We start from the raw sequence: 22085 nt of genomic DNA on the forward strand, positions 1-22085 counted from the left end.
TTGGTCTCAAATATTTTATATTGGTATGGAATTTTTTGTATATTGATACAAATTTAAGGTTATTTTAGTTACAATATACTGTAAAGTATTGTACCTATATAACTTATTTAAAATTATAATGTAAAGTTCTAGTCTTTGAAAGATACTATTACAAACTGTTTGGGACAATATTACAAACTGTTTAGGACAATTAAGATAAACTTACAGTAAGGGTTTAGATGTAGATAGAAATAATCTTTTTTAGCTTCATGTATTTTAGACAGACAGGTGGTCTTCAACACTGCAGAGATCTACAGAATACAGCATTTAAGATGTTTTAATAACATATAGCTTTTCTTGACAGTGAGATATGTCTGCTCCTGGCAGCACCAATTTACTTAAAAGAAGATGATGGCATCCATATGGAATTTGCTTTCATTGTGGCAAAGTTAGCCACTGGGCAAAAATTTGCCCTTGCCTCAACTGCTGACATTATGCTGTCCAAACTAGAGAAGCAGGACACAAATGAAGTTGGCTGCCAATCTTTACCAAGACAAGGAAGGATAGTCCTTCAAAATTCCTGCTTCACAGAAAAGTCTGCCAGATATTCTAGGCCTGCAGGCTGAAGATGGATGTCCCAACATTGCAGAGGAATCTTGGGTGACTGTCCAAGCAGCCAGCTGTCTCTATCATTTCTATAGTTTTGGAAATTGTTTGCTCTGCACTTCCTGTTTACTCAGGTAATATTTTGGCCTTCTTGGGTCTCTGATGAAGGTTGAAGATTAGATAGTTACACCATTTTCTTTGTTACCAAATTCAGAAAAGAAACAAAAGAGATGTAAAGTTTATAAAGTTGAGGGACATAAAAGCTTAAGTTGTTTATCTAAGAAAATACTTTAAGGTCTAAAAAGATATTTTTAGGTTGGTAATAAAAGTTATGATAGAAAGTGGTTTAGTTATAAAACTTTGGACTCACCAAGATATGACAGATAATACAGTACTTTCTCCAAATTTGCCAACTACATATGGACTAGACATTGTGAATGTAATTCTTACCTGATAATTGTTCTTATTGTATATAGTTTTACTGTGTTAAGAGTTAAAACCTTTCCTTTCGGGAGAGATGGCTCAGAGGTTAAGAGTACTAGCTGCTTTACCAGAGGACCCAGGTTTAATTCCCAGCATCCACATGTCAGCTTACAACTGTTTGTGTGTCCAGTTCCAGGGAATCTGGCAGCCTCACAAAGACATACATGCAGGCAAGACACCAATGCACATGAAATAAAAACAAATCATTAAAAAAGAAAAAAAAAAACCCTTTCCTTTTTATTTAGACAAAAAGGGAAAAATACTGTGGGATATTTGATCTCACTCTGAAACCTCGAGACTGTGTTAAAAAAGTTAGCCTTGGATCAGGGCGGAGTGACTAGTTGACAAGAATTCACCATAGAGAATATGGAGGACTTGGGAAGTGAGATAGAGAGACACAGGAAGGAGTAGGTATACCTTAAATTTTCTCTGGTCCTACCCAGCCCCACAGACCTGCAGCTGCTTATAAAATAATCACTCAGAAGCTTATATTAATTAAAACTGCTTGGCCATTAGCTCAGGCCTACCACTGACTAGCTCTTACATTTAAACTCAGCCCATTTCTGTTAATCTATATGTTGACAAGTGTTCTGTGGCTTTACCTGCGTGCCATTACATGCTGCTCCCTGGACAACAGATGCTAGTCTGCTGACTTAGCCTTTCTCTTCCCAGAATTCTCCTTGTCTGTTTAATCCTGCCTATACTTCCTGCCTGGCTACTGGACAACCACCTTTTTATTTTATCAACCAATCAGAGTAACACATATTCACAGCATACAGAACAACATTCCCATCAAGTAGGGAGGGACTTAGAGACTCACAGGCCTTTTTGGTTTGGGACGAGTGGAGAGATGCTCTCTTGCTGGGTCTCCAGCCAAAAAGTCAGCTGGCTGTTTACCAGCTTCTCTGATCTAGCAGGTTTTCACCCCAATATCTGACTCCTGAATCTTTACTGGTAAACAGAACAACTTAGATAAAAACAACACTCCACTATCGGGAGTGTTTCCTCTTGGGGACGGGGAAAGGAAAAAGGAGGGTTTTCTAGATTCCAAACAGCACATCAACACAGCAGCCCTTCATGACCTCCATGGCAGTAATGGTGTCCACCTACAGCCACCTGCACGCCCTTCTCCACACTGCTCCTTCCCTGCTTCACCACCGCTACTCTGAATAAAGTGTTTCTGACCCCTGGCTTTCCTCTGTCTTACTACCTCAGCCACCGTTCCTACAGAGCACAGGGTTCCTATGATTGCAGGAGCAAAATGCATGTCTCCAGTGCTCCTGGCGCCACAGCTCAGGGCCAGAGGCTCTTCTGGCTGGGGAGGGAGCAGGAGGCCACAGAAGGACCAAGCCAAAAGAAATGCAGCCCTGTATAGGATGCACAGAAAGCCAGCTCCACTGGCCACTGTGTGTGTGGGGAGCCACAAGCAAAGGTGGGGGTGAGCTCCTCATTGACAAAGAAGCACAGAGACAAGCATAGGAACCCACTCCGAGGAAAGGCTCTGTGATCTACGTGTGTGGTTCACTGACAAGGGAGCTGCAAGGTGGAACTATGAAACGATCATTTTCTTAGGAAGAACATTAAGATAAACAGCATACAGGATGGGGGAAGGCAGGAGAAATGGCCACCTAAACACTCTGATATCTTTGTATTGGGAGACCCCTAGGCTGTCCTACCCATGAGCTGACAATGCTCTGCAGCTGCATGAAGACCCCACAGCAGCATCGCCCCCAAGCCCAGCTGCTTTGTAATGAGGGTCAGTGCCAAGGCCAGGTCTCCAGGGCTTTGTGTGTGTCTGGGCTCTTTAGAAAAGAAGGTCTGCTGGAGGAGCCAAAAAGACCCAGCTGATTAATGAGAGTAAGACCCAGGACAACTGGTTCCTTAGTCTTTCTCCTAACTTTATAAGAGCCCCACTTTATAATAGGGTTTCTGTGTTTCCCACTTTTGTTCCAATCATCAAGAAAGACTTAGGATGGGAATGTGTGCTCATTTCAGGTGCAGCAAAGCCATGGCTAGGCCGCTTTGTTCCTTCCTGAGTTCCAGGGCAACAGGAAAGAGGCAAAGACTGGGCAGGTGGCCTGTCAGGTTAGACGCAAAAGGGAGGCTTCCTGGGGGTCCCAGAGCAGCCTGGCAGAACTGGGGTACAGCTTGTCTTCTGAGGCACCCCTTTTGTATGATCAGTAAGTGAGCAGAGTGGGGGCTGAAGGAGTGATCCAGAAACTCACTGTTCTTGCTCTCTGAGCTCAGGCTATGTGCACAGAGCAGAATCTCAAACAAGCTCCCGCCGGGTTGAAAAAGAAGCAGGATAGCTCTTATCAAAATTGTGAAGCATGCCAGGTGATGGTGGTGCACACCTTTAATCCCAGCACTCAGGAGGCAGGGATCTGAGTTCGAGGCCAGCCTGGTCTACAGAGTGAGTTCCAGGACAGCCAGGGCTACGCAACAGAAACCCTGTCTCAAAAACCAATCAACCAATGAACAACAGAAAACTATGAAGCGTGAAACTTCTACGCTCCCACCCACCCCATTTGCTCCCAGATGTGGGTGTGAGATTGGCTGGTGCAGGGTCTCTCTCACCTGCCAAGGGGCAGGTAGGACAGGAGTGTAAGGACACAGGAGGGTGGCCTGTGGGTTGGCGGAGCAGGGAGCCCTGTGAGTCTCTAGGTCAATCACTGCAACACAGAGACCCAGAGATGCTCAATAATTTAGAAGTAACTGAACCAGGCACTACACTGGCGAAATCTCGATTCTTGCCTTCTGTTAACCCCCACTGACTGTGACAGGAAGTGGTAGATATGGAGCAGTCCTTAGTGAAGATATCCTGAATGGCGTCCCTCCAATTCAGATGCTGGAAGATGAGAAAGTGTACGGCACTGAGGCCTTTGCCACAGGAGTGTGCTGTCTATATGCCAGGAGAAGAGCCCTCATGAGGGCTGCTCATGGGACCCTCTAAGCCACCTGGTCTGGTGTACTTGCTCCACAAGCCCACACTGATTCCTACCGTGCCTGAATGTCCACACAAGCCCAAAGCTGAAGAGCAGTGAGCATACTCATCCTTTCTCCACACCCTAAAGCAGAAGCAGACTCCAGCTTCTCTGACAGGGCAGCCTCCAGCCAGGGCACACGCCCCAGTTGGAGACATGGGGCAATGACCCTGTACTTGGCCAAGGCCAAGCCATGTCTCCACTTCACTGGAGGAACGGAATGTTAAGGCTGTCAACTTTTCATGGCACACAGGAATGAAGCACAGACCTGGGGCCAGATAAGGGCACTCTGTGGTGACCCCAGTGCTCAGTGTAGGATGTTGTGGTGCTGTGGTAGGGCTGTTTCTATCAGTTACAAGACTTCCCCACAGGCAGAAACTGGGGAATTTCACCAAACAGAGGACCACCTGGAACCATTTCTGTAACTTCTTGTGAATACACAACTATTCAAAATAAAACATTTGGGTGAAGAAAAAGAATGTTCAATCAATCATGCCTTTCTTCTATAAAAGAAAGGCCAACTGAGTCCAAACACTGGGAAGGACAGACATAACAGAACAAAGTGCTGACGGACACACCTCTGTCTGTCTGTCCTTAGTTCTCCCCTCCCGTGGCCCCGCTGCACTGCAGGGAGGCAGTCTCCACCCTCACCAGTCTGGTGGCACCCACCCTGAGGGAGGCTGGTGTTGAGGAAGGAGGCTGGTGTTGAGGAGGGAGGCTGGTGTTGAGGAGGGAGGCTGGTGTTGGGGAAGGAGGCTGGTGTTGAGGGAGGCTGGTGTTGAGGAAGGAGGCTGGTGTTGAGGAAGGAGGCTGGTGTTGGGGAAGGAGGCTGGTGTTGAGGAAGGAGGCTGGTGTTGAGGAAGGAGGCTGGTGTTGAGGAAGGAGGCTGGTGTTGGGGAAGGAGGCTGGTGTTGGGGAAGGAGGCTGGTGTTGGGGAGGGAGGCTGGTGTTGGGGAAGGAGGCTGGTGTTGAGGAAGGAGGCTGGTGAGTCTGCCCGTGAGAATCCAAGTACCTGCTCTGCTTTCTACAGTCCCCCAGGGCCTCTATTCTTTACCTCTGAGAAAGGAACATGATGTCAGCCATTTTCACTACTCAGTTTTGTTTTTCTCTCACTGACCCTGTGCATCTCCCTGGCTGACCCTGAGGGCCAGTCTGCTCTCACAGTACCCTGCCCTGCCTCCTGACACCAGGCAGCCCCAGCTTGGAGCAAGCCTTCCTCTGCAGGAGGGCAGGGGCAGGGTTCTCTAAGACCCAAGGGGCAGCACACACGGTGAAAGTGGGGGAAGCTGTGGCTGAGAGGCTGCCCAGAACAGCCCCCCTCCTGCACTCAGCACTTGCACCATAAGGCCCTGGAGCCCCTGGGAGGGTCACCTCCTCAGCTCCTATCAGCACTCCCTGGAGTCACCTCCAAACAAGCAGTTTGCACTTAATCCCTGCTTTTCGAGAACTCAACCTAAGATAGGTGCTCACAGGGGAATGAAGGTCAAAAGCCAAATACAGTGAGTATAAATGAGGATGTGTGAAGAAAATCACCACCAAAAGTAAGGTGGCTAGCAGACACCCAAAAGCCTGGGCAGGGTGGGAGGATGTGCGTTTACAATGTGAATATGACAGCCACCTGTACAGACTACTTTCATTTGCATAATTACCCCTGGCACAATAACAGCCACACCTAGGGAATGTGTTAGCTACAACCTGCATTAGATTTCACTTGACTACCTGTGTTAAGGAAGCCCATGCTCGAGTCCCAAGGCACTTTGGGAGCACCCCGGAGGGCTGGTCAGAGCCAGACCACTGCTAAAGCCCCGGTTTCTAATTACGAAGGACAAGAAGCATCAAGATCCCCTCCCATGGCTCTTCCGTGGAGCTGTGGTACTGGCCGCCGGCCACACTTCAGAGACACATAGCTAGAGGGACACAGCCAAGGCAGAAAGAACTACAGGGTAGGCTGGCACCACAAGGTGACCGGTCATTAGGTGGCAGAGAAACAGATGTACTATCTCATCCTGGATACCAGTCACTGGCTCACATCAGGTTTGCACAGTGATAGCTTACATCAAACAAAGGTAAAATCATCTCTGCTACTCAGACAGATGCCAGGAGGCCTGGGCTTACTCAGGCACTCAACAAGTGCCCTGCCTGTGCCATGATGTTGCTAAGCAACAGAGACTTGGGCTTTGTCAAAGGTCAGGTGAGACTCTGAGGTTACCTCCTGTGTGGGCCTCGGTTGCTCATATTTAAGGCCTTAAAGCAAAGCTGCATAAGCATGCTGCCTGCGGCTACCAGCCAACCACGATGGTGGGCAGTCCAAGGACTGCCAGTGTCTGGGTCCAGGGACCTTCCTGGGTGGTTGGAGTCCAACGTGATTCAATGAATGCCAATTAAAGGCGTTGCCAAGGTGAGATAGTACTATGCCCAATGGCAACCCAAAACGCAGCAGCCCCCAGCATGAGCTCATGCCCTTAATTGGCACTCCCCTGGTATATTATGACAGTTAATCACAGCACTGCGGAAGGAAAGGAGGCTGAACACTAGAACTGAGAATGCTGTCATAACCTCAAATGGGGTTTTCATCGAGCCCTCCTGCTTGGAATGCAAAGCAGGAGGGAGGGAGGGAGGTGGAGCAGCCACCTGTGAAGGGCACCAGCCACATGGCTCAGGGAGGGCTGCTGCTGCAGAAGCCACCAATCCCTGACCTTGCAGGCCCCACGGGCAATATGCAGGGAATGTTCTTGTCCTTTTTGCTTTTATGAAGAGTGAAACCCATGAATGACAGCAGAACTGTTGGGTGGCTCTCTACTGAGGGGCCAGGAGAGCCCCTGGGCACTGAGCAGCCGGGCTGCAGGCAGGGAAGAATTCTGTTCTAACACAAACACACTCTGAGACCTAATGTCACTGTGGCATTAGAGCTGAAAGGCTGGAAGCAGAGTCCCCAGGGCGGGCCAACCTGAGTCTTGCCCTTTTCCGACAAGTTTCAGCCTTAAATAGAGAAGAGACCCAGAAAGCTATTCTTGTCCTAACACACAAATGTAAGTCAACAGGGAAACCACTGAGACAAGTCCTAGCCCCAGCCTTAACAGCTCTGCTCTCAAAGTTCTTCCTGTGGCATCAGGAATGACCCCTGCAGGCTACAAGCCTAGCATGTCCTGCCCTTCAGCTCCACCCCCTGCCCAAAGGCATCCCGCGAAGCCTCAGCAGTGGGCACCATACATACCTGTTGAAAAGGGCAAGGGCTCTGTCCTAGCCAGCCTGGCCAGCCGCTGGCAGTGAGGCTGAATACAGGGCGCAGGGAGGGCAGCCAGTGCCGTTTGCCTGTTCTTCAGGGAGAGCCTGTTCCTCTCCTCACATGGCAACGAGTCCCCCGGGTTCAGGGCGCCTGTGCTGACTGAGCTGCTTGTTTATGTTTTAAAACACCAGCCTCAGCCTCAGCATCTGAGTTTCAGCAGCCGATGCCAGGATTCAAGATCACGGCTAAGCTTACGTGGCCTTGGTGTCACACCTGTCAACCACTGCTCTACTTGGACTCAGTTTTGTGGCTTTGTTAGTTTCCAGACAATCTCAGTTCAGATTTGTGTCCTTTCCTTTCCTTTTCTAGATCAATGCTGAAGACAGTTAACTACTTTATTACATAAAATTCATCAAATGATGCCATGATATTGGCTCAAGTCATTTTCTTTCTTTCCTCCACCCCCTTTTTTGATTTTTGGAAAAGGTCTCATTGTGTACCTCTGGTTGTCCTAGAACCTACTACATAGACCAGGCTGGACTTGAACTCAGAGATCCTCCTACATCTGCCTCCCAAGTGCTGGGATTAAAAACATGCAGCTTGGAAATATATTTTAAGTAGCACAATAAGAAATATGGTCTAAACTAAGCAATTAAAGGACACAGCACAGACTTGACTGGAGCACACATGCTCCCAAAGGCAGAAAGAACTTCCCACAGGCTTGGGTCTGATCCAGGAATGTTGTCATTTACTTACTTCATACGCTTTGACCCAAGTCAGTAAGTGGCCTTCAGACACACCTGCTCACCTCATGCCACTTGGTATGTCTCTGAGAAACATGCTGGGTGGGGCTGGGGCCATCTGCTTCCACCCCATTCACCTTCCAAGTGTACCTCAGGTTTGATTCCAGGGAGAAAAGGTAATACCCATGGTGAAGTCAAACAGGAACCCACACCAGAGCTAGTCCACACTGCCATGAAGCACACACGGCACTTTCTGCTTGGGACAGGAAGAGCAAAGGCAAGTGGTAACGGAGAGCAAATCAGCAATGAACTCAGGTCAAGAGTAAACCTCAAAGGTCATGGCAAGGGGCTGTTCTGTTCTTACCAAGCAAGTATACAGCTGCAAGCTGAGCAAGAGGGCTCAGTATAGATTCTTTCGCTCTTTTTTTGTTTTGGTTTTTTGAGACAGGGTTTCTCTGTGTAGCTTTGTGCCTTCCCTGGAACTCACTCTGTAGCCCAGGCTGGCCTCGAACTCATAGAGTTCTACCTGGCTCTACCTCCCGAGTGCTGGGATTACAGGCGTGCACCACCACTGCCCGGCTCAGTATAGATTCTTTTTCAGGCCAAAGGAACAACAACTCTGTTGGCTTCAGAGTGCCTCAGTCCAGTTCTCTCCTGACCGAGACAGCCTGGCCAGGCCCACCCAGGGAAGTAGACGGGGCAGGAGACTGCAGGCCTCACTGCAGGAGGACCAGTCTGCCTTGACAGGAGGAGCAGTCTGCCTTGACTCCACCCTCAAAGAAAGATATCTGAACTCTTGTCAGGGGAATGCTCGACACTCACAGCAAGAAACCACAGTTCTTGTTCACAGTGAAAAAAGACCAGATGGAATGGAACCTTCAGGAGAAGGAGCAGGAAACAGCATGCCCTGACCGGAGCAGGGCCAAACCAGGGCTCACACTCTACCAAGGACACTCATTAAGACTGATTTTTACATTAGCAGCAATGTTCTGATTAAAAAAAAAAAAACAAAAACAAAAACCAAAAAACAGGTTTGAAAGATTTAACTACACCGATTGTGTATGTCAGTGACGTGAGCCCCAGCTTTGTTGACTACACTCCTGCAAAGCCACCCGCAGATGGCTTTAAACATGGCGCTGGCTGTGGACATGCTGAGCAGTACACAAGCTGGATTGGACTTCTGGGGACGGATGGGGACAGCTGAATCCCCTGGGCAGGAGCCGGCAGATTTCTCTAAGGTACTGCATACCACTGGTTTCGTTTCTCCTTTCAATCTTATGAACCTGCCAAACTGATTTTTTGCTCTGGACTTACTTTTGGGTCAAAACAAAGGACTGTAATACATGGTGATTTTTACTAAGGGGCTTCTGTGTTTGTTCCCTTTCTTCAGAAATGGTAATTATATTATTTATGGGAAAGGGCAGAGAATGGAGTTAAATTAAAACGTTCTGAGCTGAGCATGATGGCTTACATCTTTAATCCTAGCACTTGGGAGACTGGGGCAGGAGGACTGTCATGAGTTCCAGGCCAGCCTGAGCTCTACAGTGCATTCCAGTCCAGCTAGGGCTACAGAGTAAGACTGTCTGAACAACAGAAAGTTAAATAGACATTTAAATGTTAAGTTCAATCTCATCTTTTCAAGCTAGCAAGTTTGAGTAAAACAGTTTAAACTTTAAAAAAAGGAGGGAAGGAGGGGTAAACCTCTAAAATCACATGGGAACCCGCTCCTGAAATCTGACATCTCTGTGTCCAATCTCTGAAGCTGTGAGTCTCAGATTCCCTCATCACCTGTGCTGTGGAATGAAGGGGCAACTACGTACACCAGGGAATGAAGAAGCAAATGGAAAACTGAACGCCCTGGAGACGCAAGATTTCCATCAGGCCCGAGTGTGTGCGAGGTTTTGAGAGCTTCAGAGGGGCAGTGGCATTTAAAGACTGAGGACATCCAGCGTCCTTCTCACCCTTCCGGGTCCTTAACCACTGACTCCAATTCTCATTCTCTCTCCTCTCTCTCTCTCCTCCCCCCAACCCCCTTCTCCAAGACAGGGTTTCTCTGGGTAGCCCTGGCTGTCCTGGAGCTTGCTCTGTAGACCAGGCTGGCTCTGCTTTCTAAATGACCTGTGGCTACTCCCTTGGAGGGGCTCTGACCTGACTGGGAAGACAGGTCCTGCACACATAACCAAGATCAGCCACACACAGGCTGCCAAGCAGACTGCAAACCCAGGGTGGGAGGTGCCAGGCAGACAGAGTGGACACATCCCTCACTGTTTCTCTCAAGGTCTCAGCAGCCTGTCAGATTGTCAGGGTCTCCCACCCAGCCACTTGCACAGCTCTCAAGCCTCTTCAAGAGCATTTATTTCATTTGTGATGATCTTACTGGTTTGAACTGGTTTAACATCAGTCTCTCCCTTTAAATGCTTAAGTGCCTCAAAAGTGGGTTGTCTTTTATTCTGCTGTTGTTAACAGCAGTAGGCATAGAACCTGGGGTTCAGACATGCTAGACAAGCACTCTCTCTATACACTGAGCTAGCATCTGGCCTTTAACTCTGCAGTCCAGTCAGGCCCTGAGTTCGTGCTCCCCCTGCCTCAGCCTCCTGAGCAGTTGGGAGCACAGGCCTAGGCCGCTAGGCCCAGCCAAAGCTGGGTGTTTCTCATGCTTATATTTTCATTTGCATGACCAACTCTTAGAGCAATGCTAGGTATGCAGCGGGCTTTGGATAACCATAGAAACTGGGACTGGGAGGCAGCTCACTGGGTAAGGTGCTTGCTATACACTCCTGAGAACCTGAATTCAGACCCCAAGCAGCTATATAGAAAGCCAGGTGCATGGCATGCATCTAAAATCCTAAAGCTGGGGGCAGGGGAGACAGGTGGCCCCTTGGAGCTTGCTGGCCAACCAGTTTAGACAATCAGCTCCAAGTTCAGTGAAAGCCTCCCCATCAAAAAGTAGTAGCTGGGCAGTGGTGGGGCACGCCCTTGATCCCAGCACTCAGGAGGCAGAGGCAGGCGGACCTCTGAGTTTGAGGCCAGCCTGGTCTACAGAGTGAGTTCCAGGACAGCCTGGGCTACACAGAGAAACCCTGTCTGTCTTGAAAACAAAACAAAACAAAAAAGCAGTAAGGTGACAAGTGACAAAGGAAACATATGAGCTACACAGGTGGATACACCTGCAAACACATGCTTACACACACACACACACACACACACACACACACACACACAGTATGTAGGGAAGTAACGATAGAGCGAGCTTTTAATGAAGGGTGAACTTCAACACAGGAAATGGAGAAAGGAATCCTTAGTGAGCCTATGGCATAAACTGAGTAAGTGAGACAGGGCCAGAAAACATGATGTCAGCGGGCGGTGACATAGACCACACCAGATACTCTTACACAGAGACTGTCTAGCTTCAGCTGAGGAGTCTGCTCTTTGCTCTGCAGCACCAGGAGGAGGCTTGTGGTGGGACAGTGATGTGAAATGGTTGGGAGGATGAAGAGGGAGCCGCATCGAGAGCCTGGAGAGGCCCAGAGGTTGTACCTGTGCCGGCAATGCAGGAAAAGGTGGGAGAATGGGGGCGGGGGGGGGGATGTCAGAAGGAAACCTTGGTAAATGACAAACCGGCTGTAGTTCCCCTCCAGGATCTGGCTCAGAGACATCTATAACACAAGGCTTTCCCAGTCTTCATCTGTCCTATTGATTTCAAATGAAAAATTGGTACAAAGGTGTCTCCGCTGCAAATGAAGGCCAGAGTGAGTGACGCTGCTATTAAATTGGCCTGAGAAAGTCTCCCTGACCCAGAGCGGGCCTAGTTCACCACAGGGAGAACAGCCAGAACCACTGTCACATTGTGGGTCACAAGGGAGACCTGTGTTGAGGTGCCAGAGGCGACAGCACAGGAAGAGGTGCCGTGTACTTCTCAGGCAGGAGTCACAGGAGGAAGAGTTAGAAGAGCAAAAGGGGCTGTAGATGTAGGTCAGTGATAGAGCTGGAGTGGGCTGTGTGGGGTTACTGTGTTCAACGCTCCAGCACCAGAGAGGAAAGAAAAAACAAAACAAAACCCAAACAAAAACAAACAAACAAACAATCCCCCCAAAACCAAAAAAGCCATGTGCATGTACACAGGAGAGCAACTTCCACTGCAGCCTCTGATGGGAAGGGCATCTTGGGGAGCATCAAGTGGCTGTCACTGCCTGGGCTCCCCCACAGACTGTTCTCTCCACTTCTGAGAAGAAGGAGACACATGCAGTTGCTGGGTAAAGCAGGATAAGGGGAACCTCCCCACGGTGCAATGTGCAGCATGCATCCCCACCCGCTCTTCTGCCCACCTTGTGGCTCAGCAAAGAAGGGCAGCCAGAAAACAGAGAGGGAGAAGCAGAGACTTTAGCTGAAAACGGGAAAGCACGTCCCAGATCTCACTGGGTGACAGAGAGGCATGTGGAGTGTCTAAGCTAACGCTGGCAGACACTTTAGAGAACAGTGGTTCTGTTCATGAAGAGCGGGGCTGCACTGAACTTGAGAATCTGATGGAAATCACTGCTTCACTGTGAACAGTCTGTCTGGGGCGGCAGAAAAGTGCAGTCGTGCTGAGCCTCACTGGGACTGGGGGCAGCGCTGCTCACAGGAGGCTCTCTCCCGATGTCCTGCAGGCTCATCGGTGCCCTGGAGCCTGGTGACATGAGTTCCAGTCCCCAGAGCCCACGTGGAGGAAAGAAAGAACTGACCCCTGCAAGTTGTCCTCTGACTTCCACGTGTGCACTGTAGAACTGCACACATCCACACTAAGTCAATGTAGCACCCAAAAGTATTCTAATAACTGAAACAAGAGCAGGCAAAAACAAACAAACAAACAAAAAAAACCCCAAAAACAAAAAACCTGAGCTCACCTAACTTCTGAAATCAGCCACGTTAAAAGGCACTGCTTCCTGAGTCTACCAACGCCGAGGCCTGGTCAGGCCTTTCAGCTCCCAAAGCTCCAGCTTCCTCAAACACTGCACTAAACTGTGGACCAGATCAGATCAGGGCTACAAACCAGAGAGCTCACCAATGAAACTGAGAAATACAGCCATAAAGTTCAGTGGGAAAACAGTGCTGCTTTTAGAACACATTGCACTGGGAAGATCTTTTCAGCAGAAGACACAAACTAGGAGGCTGCTGAAGAAAGGATGTTCGTTTCTGGGCTAGAGAGACACTCTTCCAGAGGATGGAGTGCTGTTCCCAGCTCCCCATCAGGGGGTTCAAATCACTTATAACTCCAGCTCCCAGGGGAACTGAGGTCCTTTCTAGTCTCTGCAGGTGCCAACATTTACATGTACACCTCCCCATATGCAAGTAATTAAGATAAAATCTTAAAATTCACTTTAAAATGGCTCATGCCTTTAATCCCAGCACTCGGGAGGCAGAGGAAGAAGGATCTGAGTTTGGGGCCAGCCTGGTTCCAGGACTGCCAAGGCTACACGGAGAAACCCTGTCTGGAAAAATAAACAAAACAAAATAAATTAAAAAAATTTTTTTTGCATGTTGAAAATAATAATAATAATAATAATAATAATAATAATAATAATAATAGGGGTGCGGGCACCGAGAACTCAGCACAGCAATGGAGCACTTCCCAGGGTGTACAGGGTCTTGGGCAGCAGGAGAAACAAACCCAGAAAGCAGCTGAAAACACAGAGCTTCTACAGTAGCTAAGGAAGAACACTTCAACAGCTAAGGAGAGAAAAAGGAACTCAGGAAACAATGTTTCTTCTAGCTCCCGCCCTCCCAGACAGAGTTTCTCTGTGTAGTTTTGGTGCCTGTCCTGGATCTGTCTCTATAGACCAGGCTGGCCTGGAACTCACAGAGATCTGCCTCCTAAAGGTGTGCACTATGACCACCTGGCTTCTTGTTTCTATCTTTTGTTTTTGAGATAGGGACTTATCCAGCACAGGCTAGCCAGAACTTACTTTGTAGATGAGGATGGCCCTGAATATCTCATCTTCATACCTCTACCACCCAAGGACTGAGACTGATGTTACACCACAGCTGGCTACAATTTCTGCTGCTGTTGTTTTTAAACATCTTTTTAAACAAATGGAAAAAAATGCCAATCTCATTCCTAAGGAGACATATTGAAATGCTTTACTAAGTCATTGGTGTTGGTCTGTGAGTGGTGGTGCATGCCTGTAATTCCAGCATTGGAGAGGCCAAAAATGAGAAACTTTTAAGTTCAAGACATTCTGGGCTACATATTTGTCTTAAAAAAAAAAAAAAGAAAAGAAAAGAAAAGAAAGAAAGAAAAGGTGATACTGCCGATCTGCTAACCAAAATGATGGACATGTTGATTACCCTATGCCAGGGAGTGTAGAAAACCAGATTTCTCTGTGTTCTGAATGGGAGAAAAAGTTTAAGGTGAACCCAGCCATTCAGCTTCTGGAAATGACTGCACAAGGATCCACCATTGTGGTAATACTCTTAATTAGCAAGAGCTGCATAACAATTGCCATCAGCAAGAAACTTCTGACATGAACAACAGTGTGTGCTATGCATGTTCTTAGTTATAATCATCAGAAAAACTATTATCGGGCTGGAGAGATGGCTCAGAGATTAAGGGCACCGATTGCTCTTCCAGAGGTCCTGAGTTCAAGTCCCAGCACCCACGTGGTGGCTCATAACCATCTGTAATGAGATCTGGTGCCCTCTTCTGGCATACACGCTGTATACATAATAAATAAATAAATCTTTTTTTAAAAGTTATTAAAAAACTATTATCAAATGAAAAAATATTTGCACAGCATATACACGACAGCATCGCTCTCATCTTAGATATTATGTTTGTTATGTTGGAAATGCTCACACATGTGCAGGGTATTTCTAGAAGGATACTCGAGACCAGATAAGGAACTGGGGTATAAGAAAGCAGGGGGAGACATTTCTTACTCCATGTTCCTCACTAAGTACTTCTGACTTTGCAGGCACATGGCTGGCTGTGGTGGTGTGTACTTGCAATCCCAGTAACCCAGGAGCTGAGGACATAGGGCAGAGCATCCAAGGTCAACCTGGCTCACATAGCAAGACCTAGTACTGAGGAAAAAGACATTTCTTCCTGGCCATTGGCTGGTATTAAATTAAAAAAAAAAAAACAAACCCCAGGGTATAAACATTCCACTTTCAGAGTTGGCTCTGCCTAGATTTCCATAGACAGTTGGGCAGGAGGGGGCTGGTTACGACACAAAGCCCCTCCAGAGGCACAGAAACAGCTCCAGGATTTGGGGTTGGGCAGCTCTCCTCTGAGATGCAATGTGAAGACAAAAGGCATGCCTTTGTCCCGTCCACTGAGCTGCACAGTGGGCAGGGCTGGTGGCTGAAGAGAACCCTCCCCAGGACACCATCTCAGTGCCAGCTTCCCAGGAGAGACTCTAAGGCCTGGTCCTGTTCTGCTGAACCAAGGCCTCCTACAGTGGAAGGGAGGTGGGCACAGGGGTGCATGCCTGTGACCTTCAACCCAGAAAACTCACCAAGAGCTCCAGACCAGCCTGATCTGTGAGTGACACCCTGACTCAACACCCCTCCCTCACCCCATCCCCTAAAAAATCCCCAACAAAACAAGAGAATGGGAAGAAACCAGAATATTTGTACAGAGCACACATTTCTTTGGGTTTACAATGGCTTCTTGGCTGTTTAAATCAGGACAGCCAGGAACAGATTGCCAGGCAAACTGTCATTTGTAAGCCCCTACTGAGCACAGACAGTTTCCCACCTGTCCAGACAGACAAACAGGCTGCCTACAGCTATGGACAGGTGGATCCTGTGGTGCCAGACACTGGGTCATTAGTGTGTGCAAAACCCAGCAGAAGAGCAGCCACTTAGCAGCTACAGCCTCAGGGCTCCTCCTCACCCACTTGCTTGGTGGTACAGAAAGGGGAAGGCACAAGGACAGAGTGACGGAGGAACCCTGAGCTGGAAGAGCACCTGCTAGAATTCTGGAGCTGAGACTGAAACAGACCTCACCCCCCACACACACCTGCCCCCAGGGGGTGGCTCTGTGCTGCCTGGAGGTTGCAGATTCCCAAGGAAGCCAAAATGAGCTCCACGAACTGCTTTCCTGCAGTTGTACAAAATAAAAGGCTTGTCCCTCACCTCACTATCTGGCCAGGGAATCATTGAGCTGCCATGTCAACCACATAGTCCCAATTAAACTTGTCTGAGGACACTATCCTCTGCCTTCATATCTAGTGCCTAGGAAACTCCTGCTATACTAACCTACAAACTCCACCCACGGCCAGAGATGACTGAAGTCCCTACATTTCGTTCTCTAACTGGCTGTGGTGAAATTTGCAGCCTCCTGGGAGTACGTGTAGAAAATGTATCATGCTCCAGGCTGGAAGACACACCAGGCAAGTTCCTTGTGGCAGGGCCTCTTACAGGGGCACTCACCACCTCGGATGTCCTTTATATCTGATCAGCCACTGGCTCCTCTCACTGAACCCTCCCCTGTCTTAGAATCCTGGAATTTTAAGTTTCCCCTCTATTGATCACGTGATAAGCTCATGGAAACTTCCTTCCTGAGACAGTGATGCAGCAGTCTGTCTCTCCTGCAGAACTCACTCAGGGATCCTACCCAGTGGAAAGCATGATGGCAGTCTCAGGGATTCAGATGTCATCATAGTCCCACAACTCAGAAATACAACACGTGAGCATTTAAAAGGCGCCAACACTGTCTAAAGGAAAAACAACAAACCCAACCCACAGGAAAACGGATGAGAAAAGACGGGCAGCCATGTGACATGCAGGGAATGGGAAAGGCTAAGTTACAGGGTCACCTGTGACTTGTGAGTGTAGAATGGAATTTGAAATTTCTTTTACAGAGAGACAACTGAAGAATGCTGCTGGCTCCCTTCTCCCATCAGGCCACAGGCCAGCTCTGTCACATCCTTTGTCCCACCCTTTACCCTAGCCCTCTCCTGCGGACTAACGACAAGCATACAGGCAACCTGCTTACTTACCCTTTCCTTTCTGTCTCCAGGAGAGCTTTCTAGAACGCCCATGCTGTGAGAGCAAGAGGCTCTGTCCTTTTGAACAATGCTGCTTTCCTAGCATCTACAACAGTGCCTGGGACACAGCAGGCACTCAACAAACTAGCTTGATGAATAATTGCAAAGAAGAAAAAACAATAAAGATTCCTATTGTGTCTCAGATGCAACTATTTTAGAATTATCTAAGGCAAGTTACCACTGCCATAATCATGCAAAACCTCTCCATCCACAGCTGGTGGCACTCTGACTACAAACTAGAGCTGTCCAGAATTGTCCTGGAATGTGAAAGCAGGCACGACCGACCATGCACTCCTCAAAATTCATTGTTGCAATCTGAGGCCAGTGTTGGCTACATAGTAAGACCCTGAAGTACCCCCACCCCTAAAGTCAGAGACAATGTTTCAGTGATTCTCAGCTCTGGAATAAAGACCACAGTTTAATCATCTACTCACTAACTTTCATGTATCGCCAGAGTTGAGAGGTTTTTGTTTTTGTTTTTCAAGACAGGGTTTCTTTGTGTAGTCCTGGCTGTCCTAGAACTCTCGCTGTAGACCAGGCTGCCCTCCAACTCACAGAGATCTAGCTGCCTTTGCCTTCCAAAGGAATGCACCACCACTGCCCAGCTCCACCAGAGTTTTTGGTTGAATGTTTAAAAAAAATGTTGGGAGGCTAGAGAGATGGCTCAGAGGTTATGAGCACTGACTGCTCTTCCAGAAGACCTTGGGGGCCAAGGTTCAATTCCCATTTCCCACGGGGTGGTTACAGTCTGTAACTACAATTCCAGGGTATCCGATGCCTTCTTTAGTCCTCCATAGGCACCCAGGTATGCATGTGATACACAGGTATACACGCAGACAAAACATCCACGCACACAAATTTCTAAAAAAATTAATGGCAATGCACACCTTTAACCCCAGCACTTGGGAGGTAGGGGCAGGTGGATCTCAGTGAACTTGATGCTACCTTGGTCTACGTAGTGAGTTCCAGGACAGCAAGAGCTACATAGTGAGGTGGACACTTTAGTGTTCGTGCAACCCCCCCCTCCCGCACCACACATACAGGAAGGAAGGAAGGGAGGGAGGGAGGGAGGGAGGGAGGGAGGGAGGAAGGAAGGAAGGAAGGAAGGAAGGAAGAGAGGGAGGGAGGAAGGCAGGCAGGCAAAGGAAATTCTTACTTGGCTGGCAAATTCCCTAAGAGCACAGAACCTCTGCCCTGTTGTGTATGCTGTACCCAATGGCCCCACATGGTGCAACTGCCCCCTTGCTGCAGGTGAGTGGGACTAAGTCATTTATAAAGGATGGGAGGGCTGTGCAGGAGGTGGTACGGGAGGCGGGAGGCACAGACGCCTCTGCAGAATGCAAACGTTGCCACAAACACTAGAAAGAGGAAACAGAAGACAAGTCCCTGTGCTGGATTACAGGATGAGAGAGGGGCCAAGAAAGAAAGCCTAGCACTGATGCCACCCTGGGACACAGTGAGGGAGAGCACAGGTGAGGGAGGGCAGGAGTGAAGCAGGGCTGGGAAACAAGGCAGACAGCGGGCAGGAGGCAAGAGGAGAGGCTGAAACTTGAGAAGGCAGGCCAAACTTCCAGGCTGAGGGCTGCAGTGAGGTGGCAAATTCCAGGCCAGGTGCCCAGCTCCCTGCTTCCCCAGAATGCTGAACGATGGTCCAGGAAGGCCAGCGGGAGGTATGGCCAGTGTGGAGCCAGGACTTACAAGGCTGTGTGTGGAGGTGCAGAGGTACGTGTGCAGGCAATTCGTCAGTCTGGCGAACAAGAGTTCCCGGATCTGACACAAAGCCCAAGATGCAGAGCTGCCTGGAAACAAGAGCGACTTAAGCAGTATGAACAAATGCCTCCAACCTGAAACCAACAGAAACAGCGAGGATAAAGGCTGTGACTCCAGTGTGGGCCAGGAAGCAACTTAAATAGGCATTCTAGGCTCCGGGCTGTCCTCAGAGGTGGGAGTGCCACATTCTTGTTTAAGAGTGGGAGGGCTGTGCTCAGTATAAAGTCGCCTGTTTACATGCCAAGAAGAATGCACACTGCAGCCCTGTGGCAAGCTTAGGGTCATCTGTGGAAGCGCAGACCTCTTGCGTAGCCCACGCCACCTCCCGACTTCTCAGGGGTTAAGGCAGATAAAGCCTCTGTGGAGCTGCACCCATCATCTCCCCTCTTGATGACATCATGCTAGCTCTAAGGGACAGTGTTGGAAAAGGGGAAGCTTGGGGACTTGGCCTGGAAGGGCGATCTTCCTGCCACCACCACTTCAAGAAGGGACTCTGCTGAGGGTTCCTGGGTCACTGCTTCAGACTAATGCACAGCTCCCCAAATGGACATTCCTAAGCAGGAATCATTCTCGGACTCTGTAGAAGGCATCCAGAGCACGTTCCTGCTCTCCACCATCTCCCACTTGTTTAATATTTATGAAAGCTGATTACAAAACACAGATTTATCACTTAAGCCTTCAGCCAAGTGTTCCCTGACTCAGATGTTTATGCTAAGTAGACAAGCAGCCTTCTGTGGTTTTCTCCTTCATAATCTTCGATCCCATTCGAAAGCAGGCATGTGGGAGACCTAGCTGACCTCACAGACATCAGACGCAACCTGCGCAGGCAGCTGTTTTTCTTAAAGTCAGCATCCACTTCTGAGTGGCCTACACCTGCAGGTTCAACCAACTACATAGTGAAAAGTTACAGAAAAAAAATGTTGATGCCTACCTACATATACTGATGGTTCTCACTGTCTACATTACAGAGTTAAACACCTGTTCACACAGCGCTTCACTTTATTAGTCACCATAAGTAATCCAGAAATGATAGGACGCATGCAACAGTGTGTGAATAGTCTCTAAGTGCTCCAGCATCTTGCCTGGCATGGCAGGGTTGGTTTATAGACACTATGGTGTGCAAAACAGTTAATTCTGGCATTGATTGTTGTTGCTGCATATGTGACTGTGTGCAGGAGGCAGGCTAGGAGTTTATCTAGAGACTCAGATACCACTGAAATGGCCACCTTGGCACAGCAGAACAACGGAGCCTTTCCTATGGATGGAAGTGGGAAAAGCTTTGAGTTCTGAGTCCCTAACCCCCACCCCCGTCTCTCAGCATCCTGAACACTCAAACATTGCAAACAAAAATAAGTTTGCCAGAGCTGTGTTCTTTGTTCCAGCACAAAGCCATCGACACTTGCTTAGGGGTGATACAAATAAGGTCCCCTTGAGAAAGATATCACAGTCCACTGAAGAGACTTGATAATGGCATTATTGCTGGGTACAGTGGCACGCCCCTGTAATCCCAGGACCTCACAGGCACACTCTTAGCAGGAGGACTACTGTGAGTTCAAGGCCGGCATGGACTACCAAATGAGATGCTCAAACAAACAGAAAGCCGGCAGTTATTTGTGTGAACAGTGCCAGTAGTAAGCTTCTTGGTGGGAGGCAGGCTGCAGGGGCAGCAACAAGTCACAGCGGGGAAGCCAGGCTCCAGGGTAAAGGAGGGACTGGAACCTGGGCAGAACGGCTACTGGAAAAGGCCCCTCCCAGGAATGGTGGCCTTTACTAGAGGACACAGCAGCCCGCTCCCCCTGGGACTGTCAATGCAGAGCACACAGGCAGGTTGCGGAAGGGAACGGACTCCAAGGGTAGGAGGGACATGGTCGGCACAGCATCTCGGAAGCCCAGCAATGTTAACGCAGCTACACAACACAACATTGAGCCTTCAGATCCAAGGGGATTGAAACAACTTGATGGCGGAGTATTGAACTAGCACACTCAGGGTACTGGGGTAGATTCCTAGCAACATACATACACGGGCAGGGGGTGATATTGAGCTCCAGCTCCAAATTCTACCTTGTCATGGAAAGGTATCTACAATGTTCAGTTATTGGGTAAGAAAAGTAAGTTATAAATCAGTAAGCATTCAAACCAAATTTGGCTATGTAACAAATATTCATCTAGGTTACCTATATGGGAGGTGCATGTGGCTTCCCCCTCTCCTTGAGACCTAAGCTTCCCTCATACAGAGCTTCTCAGGTTACCCTCCAGTGAGCTGCAGGGGTCAAGACAACATGCTCTAACTTGACCAGAGAACCCAGACATCTCCTGGAGTTTGGAATCAGCGGCCCTCTTAGGCAGAACACTTTAGTAAGCAAACTCCATTACTTCTTGGCTATCAAGACTCTAGTAGGATATAAGAAAAAGGCTGATGTTGCTAATGGATGCTCTATTGGAGGCTGACCTTCACCAGGCCAGCACTCAGAAGTCATCTTGCCCAGGGCAGTTCACCAAGGGCTGCATCACCAGAAGTAATCAGCATGACCTCAAACCTATGAGCTGAGCATGCTCCCAGCTGGTCATAGTACATAAGGTACATGTGGTAAACCCAAGGGGTCTGAGTTCTCCCCCACTTTCTTCTCTCAGAAGAGAAGAAGGCTCACTAGCTTCTCAAAGATCAAGAGGGGTGTCTGCCTGGCTCTACCAGGCCAATGTACATCCTTTCTCTCTATGGTGGTAGTGAGCCACATGGGAAGACAGTCACACGAAGGGTCTGACGTGCTTCCCCGTCACTTGGGCACCACCTGAAGATCACCCACAAAGAGATCTGCCTTCCCTAAGGTTCGAAGATAGTCTATGTTCAGTCCTGTTTCTCCAAAGCTCCAGGAAGTGACAATATTAGAATCTGCCATGTAGCTACTACCTCCTTAGGCATGCCAGAAACTGTGGTAGGTACTTACATGTCCCTACTTGGGCCTGTTTCACAATAAAGAACAATGACCCCGAGGATGTCTGGGAGCGTCCGTGGGATGTGGAGTGGATGGTGGCAAGGGCTTTAGAGGCATTACTGAGGCCCCAAATGTCTCCACCTTGCACTGTCTTTCAGCAGTACCAGTCAGACTCACTGCAACTCCATCAGGGCTGAAGTCACAGCTGCCCTGGGCCTTTTCCTCTCCCTCCCAGGCCTCACTGAGGAGCTGCCTGTGCCCTATCTCTTCAGAGCCACTTCCCCAAGACCGTGGGTCCAAGTTCACCAAGGAAAAGCTCAGCAAGCACAGGA

The 22085-nt window shown here is 48.8% G+C and overlaps 1 protein-coding gene across 6 annotated transcripts in view; it reads right to left on the reverse strand.

Annotated features, from left to right (window-relative positions):
• Anks1a (ankyrin repeat and sterile alpha motif domain containing 1A) overlaps window positions 1–22085 on the reverse strand; it is a 165340-nt gene that overhangs the window by 43775 nt on the left and 99480 nt on the right. The gene's annotated exons all lie outside the window — the stretch shown is intronic.

Source organism: Onychomys torridus, chromosome 18 (assembly GCF_903995425.1).
Source record: "Onychomys torridus chromosome 18, mOncTor1.1, whole genome shotgun sequence".
NCBI classification, from domain to species: Eukaryota; Metazoa; Chordata; class Mammalia; order Rodentia; family Cricetidae; genus Onychomys; species Onychomys torridus.